General features: G+C 36.7%; 1 protein-coding gene across 1 annotated transcript in view; it reads right to left on the reverse strand.

The window, feature by feature from the left end:
- The window catches only part of gng7 (guanine nucleotide binding protein (G protein), gamma 7), a 33,030-nt gene extending 19,578 nt beyond the window's left edge, over nt 1-13,452 (reverse strand). The window contains exons 1-2 of the mRNA XM_065277208.2: nt 13,029-13,452; nt 9,446-9,506 (exon numbers count right to left, since the gene is read on the reverse strand). The gene's annotated coding sequence lies outside the window, so the exon portion shown is untranslated. The remainder of the gene's footprint in view (nt 1-9,445; nt 9,507-13,028) is intronic.
- Nucleotides 13,453-14,778: the final 1,326 nt, after the last annotated feature.

The following is a 14,778-nucleotide window of genomic DNA, read 5'->3' on the forward strand; positions in this document are numbered from 1 at the left end:
TTCACATTCCCATAACACAGCGTATACAACACATATCTATCACAGACAATTGCATCTTTATGCCGACAGTTTAATATTTGTATGGGTTTTAAAGTAACACTAAAGAGTTTTTGTTCTTTGCTCCCCCTACAGGTTGGAAGCAATATTGTCCATTACCACTGTGGTAAATAATTTAGCCTACTGCAGCAAAGCTGGCTCTTATTGGATTGTAACGTGCCGTAAAGCAAGTTTTTGTAGATCACTCGAACTACAGGACCGCGACCCGACGGTTGGAAACTTCTTTAGTGCGGTTTTGGCCGAAAGAGGGCTGCAAAGCAAAAGTGCAAGTCCCGTTCACCCGGTTTCGAGTGGATGAACAACAAACTTTTTTGGAAATGTTATTTTAAGGTAAAAAAAAAAACCTCTTTGGTGTTGCTTTAAAGTTTTTATAGTTTAAACTTTCATTTTAATAGCAGCTGCTCTTGTCTGCGTACACCAGACACGTGCACACACAGACAGCCTGTCATCAGTGCACATGAACAGAGCGATCTCTCGCTCACGTCTTAAAGCTGCAGTAACCTAATTAATCCCTCCCTAATTAATTACTCCACATTGCGCATTTCCGTGTGCGACAGTATAAACGATGGACCAAGGAGCTATATTTCACAACACAGGTTGCAACAAAAGTCTGTTTTTGAAGTCGATACTGTAACATGCCCATAGACACTGCCTACTAGTGATCTGCATGTGTAATGCACATCGAGGCGAACAATGATGCAGAAGTATAAATGAAAGAGTTTTATTATGCTGATTCCGTTTATTTTTAACCAAAAAAAAGTTACAGATTGCTAATTTAATCAAATTAACATCTTAAAACAAGTACAGTTGTGCATTTTTACCCAACTGTGTATCAAAATAAAATTAATTTGGTTAAATGCACAATTAAATTATTTAATAAAAATGGCACTAGAAGATCAAGCTGAACCCACTGCTTTAGGACAAACAGTGACAATTGAGACAGTGTCTGAATACTTCACATTTTGAAAAAAATGCGAAAACAAAACAGTAAATGTTTAATGGCAGCAAGCCTTTCCAAACATACGCTCATGCTCATAACACAGTCTATCCCGCAATGCAAAACAGTCCATAATTTACAAAAACATTGAAATGCTAACAAACACCCAGTATTCCTGTATTTGGATATCAGTTCTGGGTTATCCAGAAAGGTGAGTTGAAGTGCAAGAACTTCTGGTTCAAAACATCATGATGTGGCAGCAGGGTAATGTACATCAAAGGTTTGAAAAGCAGTACAGATAGTAGCTTTGTACAAGTACGGCGAATGGTGGAACACAGATTGTGCTATCAAATCACACAGAACAGAACAAAGAAAAAAAATAACAAAATAAACAGTTTGTTGTGTCCTGAAACAATCATTAACTTTGATGAACATTATACACTTTCTGAACAACTCCATTCATTTACAGTTGTGCATTTGCCAGAGCTATAAAAAAAATTCTAGTATGGTGTTCCCTGGGGTTCGAACCCATGACCTTTGCACCGCTCAAACGCAATGCTCTACTAACTGAACCAATTACAAACAAATACATGCAGCTCTTGAACAAACAACGCACTGCCTGAGCTTCAGTGTTTCCGAGAAAGTCATTAAAATTCCAGTAAGAGGAACGTTACAAATGACAACAGCATTCCTTCAGTGCTTCCGTGTTTCTGTGGAAAGTTCAGTCATTTGAACCAATAAAAACACACATTTAACCATCAGTGCAGCATAGACATGGATGATAACTATTATGTGCATGCAAAAAAAGTCTGAAGCGAGTTAAACTGCATTTTACAAGTGGAGAACATACACAATTTTTGCAAAATGTTGTGAATATGCAAGGAATGTGATTATCAGGCATTATATAAATTGTTATATGAGGTGTAAACATACACTAGGGTGGGCCGTGCACATGGAGGTGACAGTGGGAGAGCACTGATCTATACGCTGAGGAGTACATGTGCACCGCAACCCATTAACTGATGGAGGAAGGAGGAGGGACGGAGGCCGTTACTCACATTCACCCACATGACGGTCCTTTTTCTAGCGACAAAAACGTAAGCAAGTGAAGAACGAGAGGAATGTGGCCAACAGTTGAGCTGAATAGGGATTTGTGAATGCCAAGGAGATTGTGAGGGGGCCGTGTTGAAAATAGCACATCGTTCACTGTAGATAAACAGCACAGAACGCACAGCAGGTTCCTTGCTGTCACCGACTCTTAATCGCGTGTATAAGTCATTATTTTCGATAGGCTGTTGTGTGTGCATGCACCTTCAAACCCTAAATGCACCCCATTATTAACTTGACTCACATTTATGTTATTCAAAACATGCATTTGGCAGAGCCTTTAATCCAAGTGCATTGCAAGGTATACATTTTTAAGCATGTGTGTTCCCTTGGATTGAATCCAGAAACATTTTGTGCTGCTAACACAATGCTTTAGGAACACATTTTGATAAACACTGGTAACCAAACAAAAATCAGCCCCTATGGACTTACATTATATGGACACAAAAACAAAAAAACATATCTTAACACTGTTAAAAAAATGCAGCATTTTTGTCAAATCAACATATATTTTTATTACTTTAACTTAACTTCTCCTTCCTCAAAATAGTAGGTTGAATTGACTAGCAAAACCAAATTGCATTTTTATTTACAGTTCAGAAGAAAGAGTCATGCAGGTTTTGAACAATGTAAGAGTGAATAAATATCGACAGACTTTTTATTTTTGGGTGAACCAAACTATAATAAGCATGCAAGAGTGTTAATGACCAGAATATATGAAGAGTTTGGTTCCAAAACGCGATAAATCCTTTTTTTTTTAAGTAGTTACCGCCAAAATCAGTATTGTATCAGGTCAGTATTAAAAAATAAATTCTTCATTTTATGCAAAATCCGATATCCGCTGTGTTTTTCTGTTATCTTTTCTCCAAAACGCGACAAATGCCAGTCCTCCTTCTCTGCAAAATGCAATAAATCCTAGTGATGCACCGATGTATCGGCCGCCGATATTTATCGGCCGATTTTTGATTAATTTGAAACCATCGGCATATCGGCAATAGCACGAGAAAGGCCGATACTAATTGTTTATTAATTAACTGCATAAAGAAATCCATTATATGTAAAAAATGAGTTAATGTTGTTAATAAAATAAATGCTGAATAGCAAAAACCACCTTTGAAGGTTGTCATGCTGTCTTATTATATTAGTTTTAGCTTAATTTGTGCCTCTCTTATTATGTTGGTTAGTTGAATGTTAATAAGATCCAATCCATGTTCAGTAAAAATTATTTGATGCAGAAATAAACTAGCAAATAGACCAACTCTGTATAGTATTGTATACAAGTGTTTAATATCGGTATCGGCCAGAAGTTGTCTGTTTAAATCGGTATCGGCCCAAAGAAATCCTATCGGTGCATCCTTAATAAATCCGCTTAACCAATCACAGCGCACCATTCCAAGCATTGCAAACAATAATGACAGATTAGAAAAACAGAAAAACAAAATAATAATTTGATGGCATTGATAAACCTGTGGTTGTTTTCTGTGACGGGGAAGAAATTTAAGCCATCAAAATCGAATAATTTACGTGAGAGGCAATTGGGCGAAGGGAAAGTGTCGGCTGTTGCTTGTTCTCACACGACTGCATCAAGCTTCTGTCATGCTAACACATTGACCCCAGGGGATCTTATGAAAAACTTGACATCATTTTACCAAAAGTCAACGAAAATCGAGCAGGCCCAAAACATTTTACAGCTGATTGCTGTCAAAAAAGTTCAGGGACGACGTACTAAGGATGACAGCTGCAATGACAGTGTTCTTGATATGACAAAGTAAGTGTTTTGATTAATGCCATTAAAGGAATATTCCATTTTCTTAAAAGAAAAAAACAGATAATTTACTCACCACCATGTCATCCAAAATGTTGATGTCTTTCTTTGTTCAGTCGAGAAGAAATTATGTTTTTGAGGAAAACATTGCAGGATTTTTCTCATTTTAATGGACTTTAATAGAGCCCAACATTTAATACTCAACACTTAACAGTTTTTTTCAACGGAGTTTCAAAGGACTCTAAACGATCCCAAACGAGGCATAAGGGTCTTATCTAGCAAAATGAAAATAAACGAAAAATAAAAATTAAAAATATGCACTTTTAAACCACAACTTCTTGTCTAGGTCCTTTCCAGTGTGACCTAACGTAAATGCGTAGTGACGTAGAAAGGTCACGTGTTACATATATGAAATGCACATTTGCGACCATTGTAAACAAAAAACTGACACAAATACATTAATTAGTATCATTCGACATACAACAACGTCTGAACGGTCCTCTTTCTCAACACTTGTAAACACTGGGGCGGAGTTTCGCGTTCATCCACTGTGACCTCTTGATGTCATGACGTATTGCGTGGGGTCACGCTGGCGCATCACGACCGGATCTAGACGAGAAGTTGTGGTTTAAAAGTGCATATTTTTTAATTTTCTTGTCAAAAATGACAATCGTTTTGCTAGATAAGACCCTTATGCCTCGTTTGGGATAGTTTATAGTCCTTTGAAATTCTGTTGAAAAAAACTGTTAAGTGTTGAGTTAAGTATTAAATGTTGGGCTCTATTAAAGTCCATTAAAATGAGAAAAATCCTGCAATGTTTTCCTCAAAAAACATAATTTCTTCTCGACTGAACAAAGGAAGACATCAACATTTTGGATGACATGGTGGTGAGTAAATTATCTGGATTTTTTTATTAAGAAAATTGACTATTCCTTTAATGTTTATTTTTTTCTCAGTGTACCACTAGTGAACTAAATGAATATAACATGGCAAATATGAATGCACATTTATATATTGATTCAATAGATTTATAGCATTTTGGAAAAAAAGCCCTTGTCAATAATTTTTTTGCATTTTGCGGAAAAAAATAATCAGTTTTTACAATAAATCTTTGAAAATCTAAATATGTATTTGAATTTTTAATTTTATTATAACCTAAAGATGCTATGTGAAAGTTTGTTAAAGAAAATAGTGGTTTTCATCTCGTCACCTTCTTCAAAATTTGTCAAAATGGATTTATTGCATTTTGGAACCAAACTCTTCATATGCATGCTGTGGGTGTGGTGTGGTATTATTTTATTTAACAGTTCTATAAACAAGCAATTACTGAGTAAATAATATTTCTTTTAAGTCAAGCTTCTTTATATATCCCATTAAAAAAAAAAACTTTTCAAAAGTCCCCATGCAAAAGCATAAACTGGATGCCAATATGTGAGTGGAAAGGAGCGACAACTGTTTCCTAACATCCTGCATTCGCCCATTTACCACAAGTGGAGTAATATAAACCCCAGGGACTTTTATCAGCGGGTCCATGTGGAGGTTCAGGGTAGTGACATAAGCTGTTACAAGACAAATCCCAACAGATTCACTATCTCTCTGAGGAGAGAGTTTATGCAACACTACACTGCTATTACTGACACCTGTCATACAGGCTACCTGAGGAGAAAATGTACCGATGTGCACATCAGTTACTCATAGTTTTCATGTAGGGAGTGAAGGAGAAAACTTCAGTCTGGAGCTGGAGTTGCTGACTCACATTTTATGAAGCTGACTCCACTAAACAGCACAGTCATCATGACTACTCACTTAATGTCTCTCTCTCTCATAACAGCTCAGTTCTTATACAACCCCAACTTACCACACACATACACATAAAGTGGGGGTCTTAGGTGTGGGATATTCACCTACAGACACTGATTCAACTCTTTATTAACAGCCTCCAAAGCTGACATGCACAACGTTACAAAAACTATGGCATGTCTAAAAAACCTGCAACGTTTTCGCATTCTGAAAAATCCTCATGTTTTTGTTTTCTTTTAATAAAAGCACACTGGAATGACACGTATTATTCAAGCAAATTATATCACACGCTACAGTGTTATGTTGCATATGCAATTATACAACACATGCCTGTTGTATAGTCTGACAGAAAACAAGAGACTCTTGGCTTAAGTCAAGTCCATCAGTCTGTCAGTCACAGACATGCTGCTAGCCAGCGTGTGGCAAAAACTTCCTGTCTGCTGCTGCAAAAAAACACTCATCTGTAGATAAAACCAGACAACGTGTTTGCGTAAAGTCCAGACTGAAGTCTCAGAAGGTGTTTTTTACTCAAACATGTTTTTCAGAGCGGGACCCCACATCCCCCCGGACTGTGAGTCAGTCAGCTGACGCAAGACAGCTGGAATCTGGTCAGAGGTTTCGCCTGTCTAGACTAAGCAGAAAGTAACTACAGATGAAAAACAAAAGCAGAGCTTCTCTAGTGAGGTCCTATACTGCCACACTGTGGTGTAGTGTATAGAGACTCATTTAATGCATGGCAACACGCATGTCGTTTCCATTATGTGAAATAAATCAATAAAAACTTTCATTGATCTTTTTGGGAAAATAATGTCACTCTAAAAGCTGCACATATATACAGTTAATGTATATAATATATAAATATGCAATTATGAATATGTAAAGGTACAAAACTGTACCTTTTCTGTGACTGAGGTGGTACCCTTATGCAGTGTCTCTCAAACTGGGGGCTGTGGCCGCCTGGGGGGCTGTGAGATCGTGCCAGTGGATCCCAGTTTTATGACATTTTATCAAATAAATTAATTTTTCATAATTTCTGTGTAATTAAACCTCAGAAAAATAAGGCTACGTTCTAAGGGGCTGGACACACCAAAACTTTTAAACGCGGCTGAAAAGGCCTGGACAACGGCGAATTGCAGTTGTTTTTCAGCTGAGTGCCAGCTTTCTTCAGCTAAGCGCTTTGGTAGCTCTGATACGTCAGCTGTAAGACGGTTGGTTGCTGTGATACTTGTCCCGCCCCACCTCCACTGTGATTGGACGTTTTCAGCGCGGAAAAAACTCGCTAGCTGCTGGCTTATTTGAAAAACACAGAGCTTCCATTGGAAACAATTGAAAACATGCGCCGGCCGCGGGCGTAAAAGTTTTGGTGTACACAATCCCTAAGAAAGGATGTTTTGTTTTTTTGTGTGTTATGCTATGTGTTTTTTAACCCCCTTTTTATGTTTGCACCATAATACTTAATTCTGTGTATATTACAAAGCCAATAATAAATGTTTTATGTCATACATTTTCTTTGGGGGGGCACGTAGGGATGCAACGTATATATAAACGTATTTGCACAACTCTGACCGAACTCTCTGCTCCTCACCACGGGGCTTCTCGGGTGCTGCGAGCAAATCACTCCGCCCAAGTAGCAGTCCTTCGTCTTCAGAGAATATAGTTCCCAGTATGTATACTGTTAAAAGATGGCTGTGTCTCATATGACCTTCTTATTTGTACACGGTGTGACAATACAAATCACAACTTATAAATAGGAAAATGTTCGCGTTATTTTGTCACTTATTGGGAGCAGTTTGCTAGCTGGAGCCATTCACTTCCAGTCTTTAAGCTAAGCTAAGCTAGCGGGGGCTGCGTCAGACAGAGTTACAGCACACACGGAGATGAGAAAGGTATGTATGGACTTAACTATCTCTGGGGGATACGGCGAATAAGCTAAATTCCCAAAATCTGGGCGTGTTCCTTTAACGCTCTATTGAGTAACTTTAAAGGTACAGTTAACTGTTTTGTACCCATAAAATTTAACTGGTACAACATTGTTCCTTAAGGTACACAGTAGTGGCTTAGTGTATAGTATTATACCCAAAAAGGTACAACAATGTGTTGTATACCCATAAAGGTACAAAAATGAACCTTTGAGGGTACCACCACTGCGACCGAAAGGAACAGTTTAGTACCTTTGTTTTGACAGTGCATAGTGTGTTATACTTTATTGGAGACAATTAGATTTGAGGCACGACTCATAAAACCTCTGTCAAAAGAACTCTAAAAACTTTTAAGGAGAGATAACCTGAAACGAGCCAATTATAAATCCCACCACATTATAATATGCTGCAAGTAATCCAAACCAAAAGTTGAAAGACCCCATCCATCCATTAAAGGGGACATATTATAAAAATCTGACCTCGTCCATGTTTAAGTGTTATAATTGGGTCCCCAGTGCTTCTATCAACCTAGAAATGTGAAAAAGATCAACCCAGTAACTTAGTTTGGTAAACCATTCTCTGCAAGCATGTGAAATAATAAATCATTGAAATTTGCCTCCCCTTGTGATGTCAAAAGATCTAATTATAATAATACCGCCCCTTAATCTGCACTATCCAACCACAGCACTGCCATTTTGTGCAGAGAGAGAGAGAGAGAGAGAGAGAGAGAGAGAACAAACAGCACAATTGAGGTTCAATTTCAACAAACCACCATTATGGTGATCAGTGTTTACATTTAATCAACTCATTTGCATTTAAAAGGACACATGCAAAAACGGCATATTTTTGTTCACACCAACAAAGTGGCAATTTTAACACGTTATAATAAATTATCTATATGGTATTTTAAGCTAAAACTATACATACATACATACTCTGGGGACACCAAATATTTATTTGACATCTTAAAAAAGTCTTGAGAAATGTCCCCTTTAAGACATTATTAAACTTAGTCATTTACATTTTCGAATTGGCTGTTATCCACAGCAACTAACAGTGCATTAAATCTCTATTACTTTTATGCATTTCTTTTATTAATAATCGTATGCGTGTTCCCGGGATTGAACCCATGACCTTTGAATTACCAACACAATATTCAACCAAATGAGCTACTAGAGAACTGTCTAAGCGTCACTCACAGGGTGAATTTCTTCTTTTTAAAAGGATGCAATGCTGTGGTATATCTTAAAAACCATCTGCTTTAATGGTTCAGTATATTTCAAAAAGTTATAAAACTGCATAACTGCTATACAAATTTATAAACCTAAACTTTAAGCTAATCATCGTTTTATCATGTGTAAACCAAAGTCAGTCAATCACAAGCAATCTGCAGTTTAGTGCCATGTAGACATCAATTGCCTATATATCAGCACTGAACCATAAGGAGAGCCCATCTAACTCTATTAACAAAACTGAACTGTGGACTTAGACCTGCCTGGTTGCTATGGATACCACTCACTGCAGCTGCAGAGACTACATACAAGAATCTGACGAACAGAGCTGCATTAACACCCCCATGTGGTCAATATATGGAAGTGGCTGTGCTGCATCAAAATAACATGTTTTAGGCCTACATGTACAGTACAGGACCCTGTCTGTGAAATCCAGGCTTAAGTCTCATAATGAGATTTGGAGCATCAAAGTTTGATTTCATTTGACATGTCACTCGGTCAATATTAAAGATATCAAGGTTATACTTTGACAGAATGTTCTTTTATATTATGTAGAAAACCGTAAATCACACAAAATATGACTGGATCAGATATCTGACACCTTAACACCTATAGGACGTTGTCTTACCTGGATGATGAAGAAGATGAAGACCAAAGCTGAATCAGACACCTGTAGGTAACTTTGCTGTCTGTGGAGCACAAACATAGGGCACACATTAATTATTAAAACAGTAAACATGCATTCAATTCGGTTATTTACACATTTGACCAGCAATTTCAGGTTGACACACATACAATAATGTGTTATATTGCATATAAAATTAGTTTGATTTGTGTTTCAATGACCGTATTCCTACAAAAGATACATTTTCAATTGAAAATAACACAACTTTAGTCAATTAAATTATAATAATATAGTGTGATATATTAGGGAAAATGTTTATTAAAAAATGTGTAATTGGTTTAGTGGGCAGTCTGTTAATGCAAGACCATAATTCATATAAAAGAGATTAGGTCAGACTCGGAATTGGCATTATTGCAATCTTAATCTCCTCTTAGTAGTCAAGCAAAATAAATCTCCTTTACCACCACCTGTGCGGTTTTATTTTATCCATCTCTAATCATGTTCACACCAAAAAAGTGTAAATTCTACCCTATATGGTACATATTCATATAATCATTTAGCTACAGTCAATCCATGCGTCGATTTATCCCAACTATGCTTACATTACAATCCCATTGCTATCTGTAACTATTAACACCTTCTACTGCTTGAACATCTAAGGCCTACTAAAAATAAATGACCATTTTGCAAAAAAACATTTCTGTATTAATGCCAGTATGTAATTTCCATGCCACACTAAATATATACTTGAGCACTTGTGCTGTAATGCTGAAACGGTCCACAAATACATCAATCCTATAAATATATAATACGGTATATTAAAATAATCCAACATATAATTTGATCATAGCTGCCAGCATGTTTTTCATACCCCATGTTTCAAAACGCTAAAATAATAAGTGGTAACAGTCATAACCATTATTCATGATGTCAAAACAAATATTTTCAACTAGGCAGGCCATAGTACAATGAGAGAGAGAGACGAGGCGCCAAAATCAAAACCTATGAATAATTGATCTCATCTCATTCAATAGAGCTCAAAGTAAGATCCTAAACCAGCAAAACAGAGAGCATGGACCACTAATGCATCTTACCAACCATCTTTTACTGCGTGCATAAAGATAATGTATGTATACATACAGTGCAGCAGAAATGTATGTTTTAATTATGTTCCTATAGCATAAGTGAGAAAGGTGATGATGTAATTAACACAGACTGTATGTCCGGATGTAATTATTATGTGCTGTTCCCTGGAAGCCTTCGTACAGGAAAATATGGGTCACTACAAGCCATCTGATCAGCCTGAACTAACCGAGTTTAATTACTTTTCACTTTCTCTTAATGAATTTAAATGCGCCTAAGAAATGCAACATATATATTAGGGCTGGGCATAGATTAATCTCATACAAAATAAAAGTCATTTTTTGAATAATATACGAGTTTGTGCTGTGTGTAAATATCATGTATATTTAACCACAAACACATACATACATATATATACATATATATACATATATATCTATATATATATATATAGATATATATAGATATATATATATATATAGATAGATATATATATATATATATATATATAGATATATATATATATATAGATATATATATATATAGATATATATATAGATATAGATATAGATATAGATATATTTAAGAAATGTTTTATTTATATATAGTTTTTGTATTTATATATAATATGGAATATATAAAAATATAAATAAATAAATATATGAAGAGTTTCGTTGCAAAATGAGTTTTTAAATTTTTTTAATTAATTTTTAAACCTTCATAAATTAAAAAATACAGCTAAGTAGCACCATAAAACAAAATAATAACATGATAACATAATAATAAACATGTTTTAACAAAAATGTTAAAAACGGAGTTATCTCGTTTTGCAACGAAATTCTTCATACATACACGTGTAAATGTTTCTTAAATACATACATGAATTTGTGTGTATTTATATATACATAATAATTATTTACACACAGCACAAACTCATATGTTATGCGAAAAATTACTTATTTTGTATGAAATTAATCTAGATTAATCTATGCCCAGCCCTAATTTATATGTATAAATATAAAATGATGTATATATGTAAAAGTCCTTTGTACAATGTTACATATGTAAATTAAATTACATGTTACATACATAAAATATATAATATATATAGTTTCAAAAACATTATTGGTACATGGCATCAAAAGTGTTAAGGGGCATTATTTGGGATCAACCCTGACAAATATCTGCCAGTTATATGTTTATACGATGTCTGCACTCCAAACTTCGATGAAACCAATCAAAATTTTTCGTTAAATTCTAAAACAATCTCAATACAGATAAGCAAAATAAATCATTACCATATTCAGAGAGATTTTCAATAGTCTTTCAACATGGTCATGTGTTTTTTATTATTTATTTTTTTAAACCCGACTGCTTTGCCTTCTTAAACCTCTAAATGCTCCAATAGGAAGAATTAGGGGTGGTACATTTAAGCAATGTGAAATTATGGTTATGACAGCTGAGCAAACACAAGTATATCCTATGTAGGTCCAGTGTAGTGTACACTGTGAGATCTGTGGCTTAGTATGGTAATGTTACTAAAATCATGATAATGCCTCAGCATGAGATCACCTTTCTATTATAGGACAACAAAAGCGGTCCATCAGATCTCCAAATATCTGTTAAGAAGAACAATAAAAGTGTCAAACTACTTTTTCCTAAATACTGTAACATACTAAGACGAATTGAGAGTAGATTTTACATGTTAAACCAATATGACAATAATAATAATCTCTTTTTTTCCTCAGATCTCTTCCAACTTAAAGTATTAAATATGTCAATGTTCCCATTATTCATTATGCACACCCCAATAGCATGAAGGCCTGTGGAGCTTATATTGGTGATGCTTGTGTGCTTTTTTTATAAAAGCATGTTCAAAGACCAAAAACCTAAAGATGACAACATGACTACGTTCAAACAATATTTTCTTCATCGCATCGCCACAATAAACGATGCAGAAGTGCAGTATTTGCAAGTATTTTGCTCCAGAGCTCTTATGCTGTTGGTTAGGCCTTGCTCACACCGATGGAAAGACAATGCGGGCATTTTGACAAACGGTACACTCCGTACATCTCTCTGCCTATACCTCAACACACCCCATCAAACCATAGCCACAATATAACCGCAATGTATCGCACAATAACATCCTATATAACGCTTAAACGTGTTGACAGGAGGCGCAGGAAGCCGTTCTCGCTTGTTAAAGATTAATCGGGCTTTACACTAAATCTCGCTCCACGCAAACACCCAAATGTCAATCTTGGCCTTTCGTTATCTTCCATTTAAAATGTTTAATGTACTTAAGACTGTTGATATGAAGCCCACAATCCGCCCCACCGGACAAAGCTCGGTAAATCCGTGCGCTTTCGGATTCGTGACACCGGTGGAGTTGCCCTGCCTAACCGAAGCGCACTGAAAAACGCGAGCGTTTCGCAAAGCAAACGGATGCTCGGATACAAATCTAAAAGCGAAGGAGGAAAATAAGCACGCGTTTCATACTCACCTCGTCCACAGCGCTTGTGGAGGTAATTTAAAGGGCCAGGTTCGAGCAGATCGTTGCCCCCCTTCCAAACAAACACCACCCCCTCCGTGCACCAGTGTCCACCCAGTCAGTCCCCCCACCGCTGGTGACAGCGTCCACGCACACAAACTTGCTTCGCTCTCTTGGGAAAAAGCCGCGTCGGTTGTGAGTCAAATAAAAGGCGGCTCTTCGTTAAAACCGAAAACCAATGGGTTTCGCAAGATCCGCTCTCTCCTCCCTCGTCGGCGCTAACGGGTTTGGTTGTGTCCGTCGATGAACCCGCTGCTCTGTGTGATATTTTGGCTTTTGAATTCCCTATCGCTTTAATACGCTGCGCTTAATCGTCCCACTATTAATTGGGAGACAAATTTGGGCGCACCGAAGCTCGGCTCGTATCACACTGCAGTGTGCAGTGACGTCCGCCGACTCTAGAGGGCGCTGGTGTACAATATCTGCATATACATTGTATACAAGCGCTTATTCTGCATAGGGCAATGGTTCTCGTGCGGTCATCATGATACATGTATAGAGTGCATCCCTATACAAAACATATTTATATTATTACAATGTAGTGTTGTTGGTTAGTAGCTTTATTTTTCTGGGGTTTAATTACAGACAATTGATGACATATAAAATGTCATAAAACAAGGGCGACCATCGTCCTGGGGGCCACACACCCTAGTTGGAGAAGGGCAGAAGGTTTTATGCCACTTGGTGGTGGTTGATATTATTTAACAGCTGACATTATGTAAATGGTTAATGTTTGCATTATTTTGATGCACAATGATGTTATCTTTATAGTAGGTAGCCTACAGCAAGTGAGCTCTTCAGCTGTAGGTTAGTCTGGCATGCAAAGATTCAGAATTCAGATAACCATGTTTTTTGTTTTGTTTTAACTGTAGTAAAACCATGGGGTAAATTTTGTAGGCCCACCAAAGTTTGATGAAAATGAAGCAAAAAAATAACAAAATAAACAACAAATAAAAACATGATGCCACAAATTAACCATGGCTTTGCTACAATAAGCAGGCTTTACAAATGGTAATCGTGTGTGTGTGTGTGTGTGTGTGTCTGTGTGTGTGTGTGTGTGTGTGTGTGTGTGCGTGTGTGTGTGTGTGTGTGTGTGTGTGTGTGTGTGTGTGTGTGTGTGTGTGTGTGTGTGTGTGTGAGAGAGAGAGAGAGAAAGTTTAACTTCACTGTTAAACAGACAAAAGGAAGTAGGTTTGAGTTTGTGGTTACATGTTTACTAAGCTGTGTGCAAATTTGATCATAGAGAGATAATAAAAACGTTTACCTTGATGTGTTTGCCTAAGGCCATCATTTGTTTTATTTGTATACTGCAGGTAAAATCTGCCTTGTTTCTGCATGACCCTACCTCAGTGATGTATTTCTGGTAAACACATTCAGTGCATTAGTGTTATATGTTCTGGACCATTATTTTTTGCTGATGCCAGTATGATTTCTGTATCATTTTCCTGTGCTTTGATGTCACATTTTCTCTCTTCCTATCTGTGATATAACAGTAGTCCATCTAACAGGCTGCGTCCGCAACACTGCTGTAAGAAAGAAATGAGGTGATGCAGTTGTAGGGGGATGAGGTGAGAGGGGGCAAAGCCAAAGAGAACGAAGCACTGGATCACAGTCACATGTGAGTTGATTCATTTTGCTTCCCCAGCAGACATTTTTTATACTTTTGAAATACTGAAATTATTTGCAGAACATCACATTAAAG

Source organism: Paramisgurnus dabryanus, chromosome 6 (genome assembly GCF_030506205.2).
Source record: "Paramisgurnus dabryanus chromosome 6, PD_genome_1.1, whole genome shotgun sequence".
NCBI lineage: Eukaryota > Metazoa > Chordata > Actinopteri > Cypriniformes > Cobitidae > Paramisgurnus > Paramisgurnus dabryanus.